Genomic DNA, 12376 nt, shown 5'->3' on the forward strand with positions numbered 1-12376 from the left:
ATGAGTATGACTAAGACCAGGGTAATAGATTGGAGAAAAGCTGATTTTGCAGGGCTGAGAATAGAACATGGGAAAGTAAAATGGACAATATTGGAAAACAATGATGTAGAAGAGCAGTGGGAAATATTTGAAATGGTGTTCAACAGAGTCCGGGAAAAATATATTCTGCTAAAAAACAAGAACATGCTAAACATTAATGAGACACCATGGATGAATAAAGACATAGGGAACAATTGAGTGTAAGGAAAGAGGCATACATTAAGTACATGGAGAGCATGCCAAGTGAGAATATAAAGAGATCAGGGATGGAGTCAAAAAAACAATTAAAAAGGCAAAAAGGAACTATGAAATTAAATTATCAAGGAACATAAAACAAAATAATAAAATATTTTATAGGCACAAATAAAAGAAGGAAAGTCGGGATGGGAATCGGGCCATTACGGGATGGACAGGATAATATCACAGGCACCAATAAAGAGATGGCAGAAATAATAATTGATTACTTTGCTTCAGTATTTACCAGAGAGATAGAACAGGTGGACATAACATCAGATGATGAGATTAGAAATAAGATAACTGCATTTAAAATAAAAGGAGGAGAAACATTAAATAAATTAATCAAACTCAAAGAAGATAAAAGCTCTAGTCCGAATGGCTTACATTCACACATTTTAAAAGAATCTAGGGAAGAGATAGCAGAGGCATTACTACACATATTTAATAATTCATTAGAAAAAGGTGCAGTGCCAGAGGATTGGCAGATAGCTAATGTAATACCTATATTTAAGGAGGGAGATAGAACATGTCCATGGAACCATAGACCAGTCAGCTTTACATCGGTGGTAGGAAAAATAATGGAATCCCTACTAAAGGGGAAAATAGAAGAACATCTAGATACCAAAAATATAATAATGAATAGTCAGCCTGGATTTCAAAAGTGAAAATCTTGCGTGACCAACCTCATTGAATTTTTTGAAGAGGAAACAGAGAGAGTAGACAAGGGTAATGCAGTAGATATAATTTATCTAGATTTTTAAAAGGCCTTCGATAAGGTGTACAGGTAGAGCGTCCGAAATCCAGAAACTTCGGGACCGAGGCCATTTCAGATTTTGGGTATTTCCCGATTTCAGAACATCTTTGCGACGTCCCGAATCCAAAAATGCCTGGGCTGAGGTAGGTGGGGGAGGGGATGGGGGGGTGGGGGTGTCAGGCAGCTGGAGGTCGGGCAGCCGGAGGTCAGGTGGCCGAGGTCGGATGGCCGAGGTAAGGGGAGTGGGTCAGGAGGCCGGCCGAGGTGGGGGCAGAGGCAGGGGAGGTCAGGTGACTGAGGCGGGGGCAGAGGAGGCTGTAGGTCAGGCGGAGGGAGGTTGGGTGGCCGAGGCGAGGCGGGGGAGGTTGGACGGGCAGAGGTCGGGCGGCCGGAGGTCGGGCGGCTGAGGCATGGAGAGGTCGGGCAACCGAGGCGGGCGGAGGTTGGTCAGCCGGAGGTCATGCGGCCGAGGCAGGGGGAGGTCAGGCTGCCGAGGTGGGGTGTCCGGATTTTGGAACATTTTCCGGTTTGGAAACGACCCCGCCACGGATGGGCCCGGTGTCCGGATTGTGGAACATTCCGAATTTCGGAACTTTGGATTTCGGACGCTCAACCTGTACCACATAATAGACTAATGAGTAAGGTCAAAGAATGTGGAGTCAAGGGACAACTAGCTGACTTCAAGACAGAAAGCAGAGAGTAGGGGTAAAGGTAGCTATTCAGAGTGCCAGAAGGTAGGAAGTGGTCTTCTACAAGGATCAGTGCTGGAACCACTGTTGTTCACAATTTATATTGACGATTTAGACTTTGGAATCAAAAACACAATTTCTAAATTTGCAGAAAACATCAAATTGGGGGAGGGAGTTAGTCAATACTGAGGAGGACTGCAACGTTACAAGATGACATTTATAAACTTGAAGAATGGGCATATAATTGGCAAATGAAATTCAGCACAGATAAATGTGAGGTATTGCATTTTAGTAAGAAAGATAGAAAGGTCACATATTACTTGGAAAATGAGAAACTAAGTGGGATAGAAGATCAAAAGGGTCGCAGAGTACCCAAATACACAAATCACTGAAAGTCGCGACACAGGTTAACAAGGCCATAAAAAAAGCAAACCAAGCACTGAGATTTATTTCCAGAGGGATTGGTTTGGCAAGTAGAGAAGTTATGCTGAACTTGTATCGAGCCTTGGTCACACTATACTTGGAGTACTGCTTATAATTCTGGTTGCCATATTACAAAAAGGAAAAAGAAGCACTGGATTGGGTGCAAAAAAGATTGACAAGGATAATACCAGAAATGTGAGGGTACACCTATCAGGAAAGGATGAACAGGCTGGGTCCCTTTTCTCTTGAAACGAGAAAGTTAAGGGGTGAGCTAATAGAGGTTTTTAAAATTATTAAAGGTTTTGATAGAGTAGATACAGAGAGAGTGTTTCCACTTATGGGAAAGAGCAAAACTAGAGGCCATCAATCATAGAATCATAGAACGGTTACAGCCCAGAAGGCGGCCATTTGGCCCATCGAGCCTGTGTTGCTCTCAGCTAGTCCCATTCTCCCAACCTTTCCCCGTAGCCCTGCAAATTTATTTTCTTCAGGTACTTATCCAATTCCGTTTGAAAGCAGTAATTGAGTCTGCCTCCACCACCCTTTCAGACAGTGCATTCCAGATCCTAACCACTCGCTGCGTAAAAAAGTTTTTTCTTATGTTGCCTTTGATTCTTTTGCCAGTCACCTTAAATCTGTATCCTCTGGTTCTCGACCATTCTGTCAATGAGAACAGTTTCTCTCTATCTACTCTATCCAAACCCTTCCATATAAGATAGTCGCCAAGAAATCAAATAGGGAATTCAGAAGGAACTTCTTTACCCAGAGAGTGGCGGGAATGTGGAACTCACTACCACAGGGACTGGTTGAAGTGAATAGTATAGATGCATTTATGGGGAGGCGAGATAAGCATATGAGGAACCAACGACATAGATAGAACTAGGAATGAGGTTCTGCTGAGGGAGTTTGAGCAGCTAGGATCATAATTAAAAAGCAGAACCTCAAAGGTATTAATCTCTGGATTGTTACCTGAGCCATGTACAAATTGGCATAGGGACAAACAGATTAGAGGTTTAAATGTGTGGCTCAAAGAGTGGTGTGGGAGGAAGTGGTTTCAGTTCATGGGGCACTGGCACCAGTACTGGGGGAAGAGGGAGTTGTTCCGTTGGGACAGGCTCAACTTAAACTGGGCTGGGCCCAGTATCCTGGCACATTGAATAACTAGGGCTGTAGACAGGGCTTTAAACTAATGAAGTGGGTGGGGGGAGGGGGGGTGGGGTAGGAGGATTCAGGAATGAGTAAATTTAAAAGCAGCAAGAGAAATGTCAAGGCTCCAGGGCAAAGTAGATTTTGGGGTAAAAATTGCTTATGAGTGGGTCAGGAAGGGACGGAGAGAGTAACAGAGCTAATAGGGCATCAGTGATTAAGGTGACATCAGGGAAAAATTGAAATTAAAAAGCAGTATATCTGAATACACGAAGCATTCACAACAAAATAGAGGAATTAATAGCGCAGATAGAAATGAATAGGTTTGATCTAATAGCCATTACAGAGACATGGTTGCAAAGTGACCAAGATTGGAAACTAAATACTCCAGGATACTTAACTTTTAGAAGAGATAAGCAAAATGGAAAAGGAGGCGGGGTAGCCCTGATAATAAAGGATGGGTTAACGACAGTAGAGAGAAAGGATCTTAGCCCCGAAAATCAAGAAGTAGAATCTGTTTGGGTGGAGCTAAGAAATAGCAAGGGGCAGAAAACATTGGTGGGAGATGTTTATAGGCCTCCAAACAATAGTTGTAATGTAGGGCAGAGTATCAATAAGGAAATTAGAGGCGCATGTAACAAAGGTAATACAGTAATCATGGGGGACTTTAATCTACATATAGACTGGGCAAACCAAATTTGCAGTAATAATGTGGAGGACGAATTCACGGAATGTTTACAAGATAGCTTTTTAGATCAGTATATTGAGGAACCAACTAGGGAACAAGCTATTTTTGATCTAGTATTGTGCAATGGGAAAGGGTTCATTAATAATCTTGTAGTAAAGGGGCCTTTAGGGAAGAGTGACGATAACATGATAGAATTTTATATTGAGTTTGAAAGTGATTTAGTTAAATCTGAAACTAGGGTCTTTAACTTGGGCAGGACTGGAACTAATGCAGTTCGGGAGTGTTTAAACTAATATGGCAGGGGGATGGGAACCTATGCAGTGAGACAGGGCAAAGTAATATGGAGTCAGAAACAGATGGTAGAAAGGTAAAAAGCAATAGTGGAAGGACGAGTAAACAAAGGCAAGAAACAAAAAGAGCCACACTACATCATAATTCTAAAAGGACAAAGGGTGTTAAAAAAACAAGCCTGAAGGCTTTGCGTCTTAATGCAAGGAATATCCGTAATAAGGTGGATGAATTAACTGTGCAAATAGATGTTAACAGATATGATGTGATTGGGATTACAGAGACGTGGCTCCAGGATGATCAGGCCTGGAAATTCAACATCCAAGGGTATTCAACATTCAGGAAGGATAGAATAAAAGGAAAATAAAGTGGGGTAGCATTGCTGGTTAAAAAGGAGATTAATGCAATAGTTAGGAAGGACATAAGCTTGGATGATGTGGAATCTATATGGATAGAGCTGCAGAACACCAAACGGCAAAAAATGTTAGTGGGAGTTGTGTACAGACCTCCAAACAGTAGTAGTGATGTTGGGGAGGGCATCAAACAGGAAATTAGGGGTGCATGCAATAAAGATGCAGCAGTTATCATGGGTGACTTTAATATGCATATAGATTGGGCTAACCAAACTGGAAGCAATACGGTGGAGGAGGATTTCCTGGAGTGCATAAGGGATGGTTTTCTAGACCAATATGTCGAGGAACCAACTAGGGGGCAGGCCATCTTAGACTGGGTGTTGTATAATGAGAGAGAATTAATTAGCAATCTCATTGTGCGAGGCCCCTTGGGGAAGAGTGACCATAATATGGTGGAATTCTACATTAAGATGGAGAATGAAACAGTTAATTCAGAGACCATGGTCCAGAACTTAAAGAAGGGTAACTTTGAAGGTATGAGATGTGAATTGGTGAGGATAGATTGGCGAATGATACTTAAGGGGTTGACAGTGGATGGGCAATGGCAGACATTTAGAGACTGCATGGATGAACTACAACAATTGTACATCCCTGTCTGGCGTAAAACTAAAAAAGGGAAGGTGGCTCAACCATAGCAACCAAGGGAAATCAGGGATAGTATTAAAGCCAAGGAAGTGGCATACAAATTGGCCAGAAATAGCAGCGAACCGGGGACTGGGAGAAATTTAGAACTCAGCAGAGGAGGACAAAGGGTTTGATTAGGGCAGGGAAAATAGAGTACGAGAGGAAGCTTGCAGGGAACATTAAGACGGACTGCAAAAGCTTCTATAGATATGTAAAGAGAAAATGGTTAGTAAAGACAAACGTAGGTCCCCTGCAGTCAGAATCAGGGGAAGTCATAACGGGGAACAAAGAAATGGTAGACCAATTGAACAAGTACTTTGGTTCGGTATTCACTAAGGAGGACACAAACAGCCTTCCGGATATAAAAGGGATCAGAGGGTCTCGTAAGAAGGAGGAACTGAGGGAAATCCTTATTAGTCGGGAAATTGTGTTGGGGAAATTGATGGGATTGAAGGTCGATAAATCCCCAGGGCGTGATGGTCTGCATCCCAGAGTACTTAAGGAGGTGGCCTTGGAAATAGCAGATGCATTGACAGTCATTTTCCAACATTCCATAGACTCTGGATCAGTTCCTATGGAGTGGAGGGTAGCCAATGTAACCCCACCTTTTAAAAAAGGAGGAAGAGAGAAAACAGGGAATTATAGACCGGTCAGCCTGACATCGGTAGTGGGTAAAATGATGGAATCAATTATGAAGGATGTCATAGCAGCACATTTGGAAAGAGGTGACATGATAGGTCCAAGTCAGCTTGGATTTGTGAAAGGGAAATCATGCTTGACAAATCTCTGGAATTTTTTGAGGATGTTTCCAGTCGAGTGGACAAGGGAGAACCAGTTGATGTGGTGTATTTGGACTTTCAGAAGGCTTTCGACAAGGTCCCACACAAGAGATTAATGTGCAAAGTTAAAGCACATGGGATTGGGGGTAGTGTGCTGATGTGGATTGAGAACTGGTTGGCAGACAGGAAACAAAGAGTAGGACTAAATGGGTACTTTTCAGAATGGCAGGCAGTGACTAGTGGGGTACCGCAAGGTTCTGTGCTGGGGCCCCAGCTGTTTACATTGTACATTAATGATTTAGACGAGGGGATTAAATGTAGTATCTCCAAATTTGCAGATGACACTAAGTTGGGTCGCAGTGTGAGCTGCGAGGAGGATGCTATGAGGCTGCAGAGTGACTTGGATAGGTTAGGTGAGTGGGCAAATGCATGGCAGATGAAGTATAATGTGGATTAATGTGAGGTTATCCACTTTGGTGGTAAAACAGAGAGACAGACTATTATCTGAATCGTGACAAATTAGGAAAAGAGGAGGTGCAACGAGACCTGGGTGTCATGGTACATCAGTCATTGAAGGTTGGCATGCAGGTACAGCAGGCGGTTAAGAAAGCAAATGGCATGTTGGCCTTCATAGCGAGGGGATTTGAATACAGGGGCAGGGAGGTGTTGCTACAGTTGTACAGGGCCTTGGTGAGGCCACACCTGGAGTATTGTGTACAGTTTTGGTCTCCTAACTTGAGGAAGGACATTCTTGCTATTGAGGGAGTGCAGCGAAGGTTCACCAGACTGATTTCCGGGATGGCAGGACTGACATATCAAGAAAGACTGAATCAACTGGGCTTGTATTCACTGGAGTTTAGAAGAATGAGAGGGGATCTCATAGATACGTTTAAAATTCTAACGGGTTTAGACAGGTTAGATGCAGGAAAAATGTTCCCAATTTTGGGGAAGTCCAGAACCAGGGGTCACAGTCTAAGGATAAGGGATAAGCCATTTAGGACCGAGATGAGAAGAAACTTCTTCACCCAGAGAGTGGTGAACCTGTGGAATTCTCTACCACAGAAAGTTGTTGAGGCCAATTCACTAAATATATTCAAAAAGAAGTTAGATGTAGTCCTTACTACTAGGGGGATCAAGGGGTATGGCGAGAAAGCAGGAATGGGGTACTGAAGTTGCATGTTCAGCCATGAACTCATTGAATGGTGGTGCAGGCTAGAAGGGCAGAATGGCCGACTCCTGCACCTATTTTCTAAGTTTCTCTATGTTTCTTAATCTAAACAAAGCAAATTACGTAGATATGAGGGGTGAGTTGGCTAAGGTAAGTTGGGAAAATGCATTAAAAGATATGATGGTAGACAAGTGATGGCTAGCATTTAAAGAATATATAATTTACAACAAATATACTTTCCTTTAAGGCACAAAAACCCACAGGAAAAGTGGTCCAACCATGGCTTACAAGAGAGGTTAAAGATAGTATTAGATCAAAGGAAGAGGCTTAAAATGTTGCCAAAAAGTGTAGTAGGCCTGAGAATTGGAGGATTTTAGAATTCAGCAAAAGAGGACCAATAAATTGACAAGGAAAGAGAAAAAAGAATGAGAGTAAATTAGCATGAGACATAAAAACAATAGTAAACATTTTTATAGGTATTTAAATAGAAAAGTAAATGTGAACCCATTAGAGGCGGAGATAGGAAGATAGGAGAAATTATAATGGGCAATAAGGAAATGGCAAAGATGTTAAGCAAATACTTTGTATATGTCTTCACAGTCGAGGACACAAAAACATTTCGGTAATAATAGGGAACCAAGGGTCTAGCGAGAATGAGGAACTTAAAGAAATCAGTATAAGTAAAGACATAGGACCAGAAATTGATGAAAGCTAAGTTCTGCCCAAGTACCATCCAAAGGACCGCTGAGATCCTGCCGCTACTTTGGGTGGAGGTTTCATGGAAAAATCTTGGAAAGACCACCCGGTGGCAAAAATGGGACTTACGTGCCGATTCTGGTCGGCAGCTCCCATTCTCGGCGGCAAATGCAATCCACGGCAAAGTACCACCAAGGATTGAGTCGGGCCCAGGGAGGGCGGAACTGATGAGATAAAAACATTTCTAAACATAAAAAAAAACCACTAGCAATCCTTCAGGGGACCCCATTCACCTGAATCCCTGGGGGAAAAAATTAAGAAAAGAAGTGTACTAACCATTTTTGCAGGTCTTCATATTTACCGTTGAGGTTAGACCTGCCTCCACGCAGTGGTCTTTTCCTCTGCTGCAACGGAGGACCACCCGGACCAAACTGGCAGTTCGGCGGGCGGGAGGACTCTTCTGCGTGTTGCATGCCGGCGTACGCCAGTGGACGGTACCCATCGGTCTTCTCTCCCCACCGGCAGGAGGCCTCCACCAAACTCACTTGGAGGGGAGACAGCCCAGAAACCAGGGAAACTGCCAAGAAAACTTGGCGGCAGCGGATGGTAAGTCCACCAATTTCGGGCCTATAGTACTGGAGAAATTAATGGGACTAAGTGGCGACAAACCCCCTGGACCTGATAACTTGCATCCTTGGGTTTTAAAAGAGGTAGCTGCAGAGATAGTGAATACACTGGTATTAATCTTCCAGAGTTCCCTAGATTCTAGAACAGACCCAAGGTAGCAAACATAACCTCGCTATTTAAAAAAGGAGGAAGAGAAGAAACGGCAACTATAAGCCAATTAGCTTGACATTAGTAGTAAACAAAATGCTAGAATCTATTAGAAACATAGAAAATAGGTGCAGGAGCAGGCCATTCAGCCCTTCTAGCCTGCACCGCCATTCAATGAGTTCATGGCTGAACATGAAACTTCAGTACCCCCTTCCTGCTTTCTCGCCATAACCCTTGATCCCCCGAGTAGTAAGGACTTCATCTAACTCCCTTTTGAATATATTTAGTGAATTGGCCTCAACTACTTTCTGTGGTAGAGAATTCCACAGGTTCACCACTCTCTGGGTGAAGAAGTTTCTCCTCATCTCGGTCCTAAATGGCTTACCCCTTATCCTCAGACTGTGACCCCTGGTTCTGGACTTCCCCAACATTGGGAACATTCTTTCTGCATCTAACCTGTCTAAACCCGTCAGAATTTTAAACGTTTCTATGAGGTCCCCTCTCATTCTTCTGAACTCCAGTGAATACAAGCCCAGTTGATCCAATCTTTCTTGATAGGTCAGTCCCGCCATCCCGGGAATCAGTCTGGTGAACCTTCGCTGCACTCCCTCAATAGCAAGAATGTCCTTCCTCAAGTTAGGAGACCAAAACTGTACACAATACTCCAGGTGTGGCCTCACCAAGGCCCTGTACAACTGTAGCAACACCTCCCTGCCCCTGTATTCAAATCCCCTCGCTATGAAGGCCAACATGCCATTTGCTTTCTTAACCGCCTGCTGTACCTGCATGCCAACCTTCAATGACTGATGTACCATGACACCCAGGTCTCGTTGCACCTTCCCTTTTCCTAATCTGTCACCATTCAGATAATAGTCTGTCTCTCTGTTTTTACCACCAAAGTGGATAACCTCACATTTATCCACATTATACTTCATCTGCCATGCATTTGCCCACTCACCTAACCTATCCAAGTCACTCTGCAGCCTAATAGCATCCTCCTCGCAGCTCACACTGCCACCCAACTTAGTATCATCCGCAAATTTGGAGATACTGCATTTAATCCCCTCATCTAAATCATTAATGTACAATGTAAACAGCTGGGGCCCCAGCACAGAACCTTGCGGCACTCCACTAGTCACTGCCTGCCATTCTGAAAAGTACCCGTTTACTCCTACTCTTTGCTTCCTGTCTGACAACCAGTTCTCAATCCACGTCAGCACACTACCCCCAATCCCATGTGCTTTAACTTTGCACATTAATCTCTTGTGTGGGACCTTGTCGAAAGCCTTCTGAAAGTCCAAATATACCACATCAACTGGTTCTCCCTTGTCCACTTTACTGGAAACATCCTCAAAAAATTCCAGAAGATTTGTCAAGCATGATTTCCCTTTCACAAATCCATGCTGACTTGGACCTATCATGTCACCATTTTCCAGATGCACTGCTATGACATCCTTAATAATTGATTCCATCACTTTACCCACTACTGAGGTCAGGCTGACCGGTCTATAATTCCCTGTTTTCTCTCTCCCTCCTTTTTTAAAAAGTGGGGTTACATTGGCTACCCTCCACTCCATAGGAACTGATCCAGAGTCAATGGAATGTTGGAAAATGACTGTCAATGCATCCGCTATTTCCAAGGCCACCTCCTTAAGTACTCTAGGATGCAGTCCATCAGGCCCTGGGGATTTATCGGCCTTCAATCCCATCAATTTCCCCAACACAATTTCCCGACTAATAAAGATTTCCCTCAGTTCCTCTTCCTTACTAGACCCTCTGACCCCTTTTATATCCGGAAGGTTGTTTGTATCCTCCTTAGTGAATACCGAACCAAAGTACTTGTTCAATTGATCCGCCATTTCTTTGTTCCCCGTTATGACTTCCCCTGATTCTGACTGCAGGGGACCTACGTTTGTCTTCACCAACCTTTTTCTCTTTACATACCTATAGAAACTTTTGCAATCCGCCTTAATGTTCCCTGCAAGCTTCTTCTCGTACTCCATTTTCCCTGTCCTAATCAAACCCTTTGTCCTCCTCTGCTGAGTTCTAAATTTCTCCCAGTCCCCAGGTTCGCTGCTATTTCTGGCAAATTTGTATGCCACTTCCTTGGCTTTAATACTATCCCTGATTTCCCTAGATAGCCACGGTTGAGCCACCTTCCCCTTTTTATTTTTACGCCAGACAGGAATGTACAATTGTTGTACTTCATCCATGCGGTCTCTAAATGTCTGCCATTGCCCATCCACAGTCAACCCCCTAAGTATCATTCGCCAATCTATCCTAGCCAATTCACGCCTCATACCTTCAAAGTTACCCTTCTTTAAGTTCTGGACCATGGTCTCTGAAATTACTGTTTCATTCTCCATCCTAATGCAGAATTCCACCATATTATGGTCACTCTTCCCCAAGGGGCCTCGCACAATGAGATTGCTAATTAATCCTCTCTCATTACACAACACCCAGTCTAAGATGGCCTCCCCCCTAGTTGGTTCCTCAACATATTGGTCTAGAAAACCATCCCTTATGCACTCCAGGAAATCCTCCTCCACCGTATTGCTTCCAGTTTGGCTAGCCCAATCTATGTGCATATTAAAGTCACCCATTATAACTGCTGCACCTTTATTGCATGCACCCCTAATTTCCTGTTTGATGCCCTCCCCAACATCCCTATTACTGTTTGGAGGTCTGTACACAACTCCTACTAACGTTTTTTGCCCTTTGGTGTTCTGCAGCTCTACCCATATTAGGGACGTGGTAATAGGGCACTTAGAAAATCATAATATGATTAGGCAGAGTTAATATGGTTTTATAAAAGGGAAATCATGTTTGAAAAATCTGTTGGAGCTTTTCGAAGATGTAACTGTAGAATGGATAAAGGGGAATCAATGGATGGGTTAGAAACTAAGGATGCCTAAAAATGTATAAAACTGATATGGATGCTGTGTTTTAAATCGCTGTTTTGGACTGGAGACGAGGTGTCTCCTTAGAATGAAAGGGAATGCTTAGAAATGCTAATTATCTGTGGTTTTCAAGTTAAAGCTTCAGTTTGTTTATGTATCTTTCAGACAATTTGTATAGAAAGTCTTAGAATCGAAGGAAGTTTGTAGGAATTAACATAAACAAAGGCAGTTTGCTATGTCGTAAAGACCGGTTAAAGTGACAAAGCTCTGGTTTGGGCCTCATAATTCAAAGGATAGAGGATTCGGCTTTGTATTGATTGTACCCAATAGAATAGAGACAGAGAGAGATCAAAGGAATTCCAAGGAAAAATGACTTCGAAAAGGTATAAACATGTGATCAAAATTGTAAGACATCTTTAAGGTGGGTTCTTGAAACAAGAATCGAGACAAAGAACTAGAAGCCTTATTGGATATTAAGTTTTTAGGGGAACCTCTATAGTTCAAAAGGTCTTGTCAATATTCCGGTTCAGGCTCACCCCTAAAAATAGGTTAAAAGTGACCTCCTGGAAGCTTGTAGTCACAGACGGAAGAACGAGAGAGAGAGAAAGAGAGAGAGTGAAGGAAGCTCCAAATGAAAGGAACAGAATTGCTCATACGTGTGTCAACCGGCTGTCCGATCAGATCGATTTCAACTCTTGTTACGGTCGTATGTTTTTACAGTATAACTAATGTGTTATATTCCGCCTTAAACTCTGATT

At 43.1% G+C, this 12376-nt stretch overlaps 1 protein-coding gene across 5 annotated transcripts in view; it reads right to left on the bottom strand.

The window, feature by feature from the left end:
- The window catches only part of ccdc141 (coiled-coil domain containing 141), a 320905-nt gene that overhangs the window by 177824 nt on the left and 130705 nt on the right, over nt 1–12376 (bottom strand). The gene's annotated exons all lie outside the window — the stretch shown is intronic.

This window comes from Pristiophorus japonicus, chromosome 3 (assembly GCF_044704955.1).
Source record: "Pristiophorus japonicus isolate sPriJap1 chromosome 3, sPriJap1.hap1, whole genome shotgun sequence".
Taxonomy (NCBI): Eukaryota; Metazoa; Chordata; class Chondrichthyes; family Pristiophoridae; genus Pristiophorus; species Pristiophorus japonicus.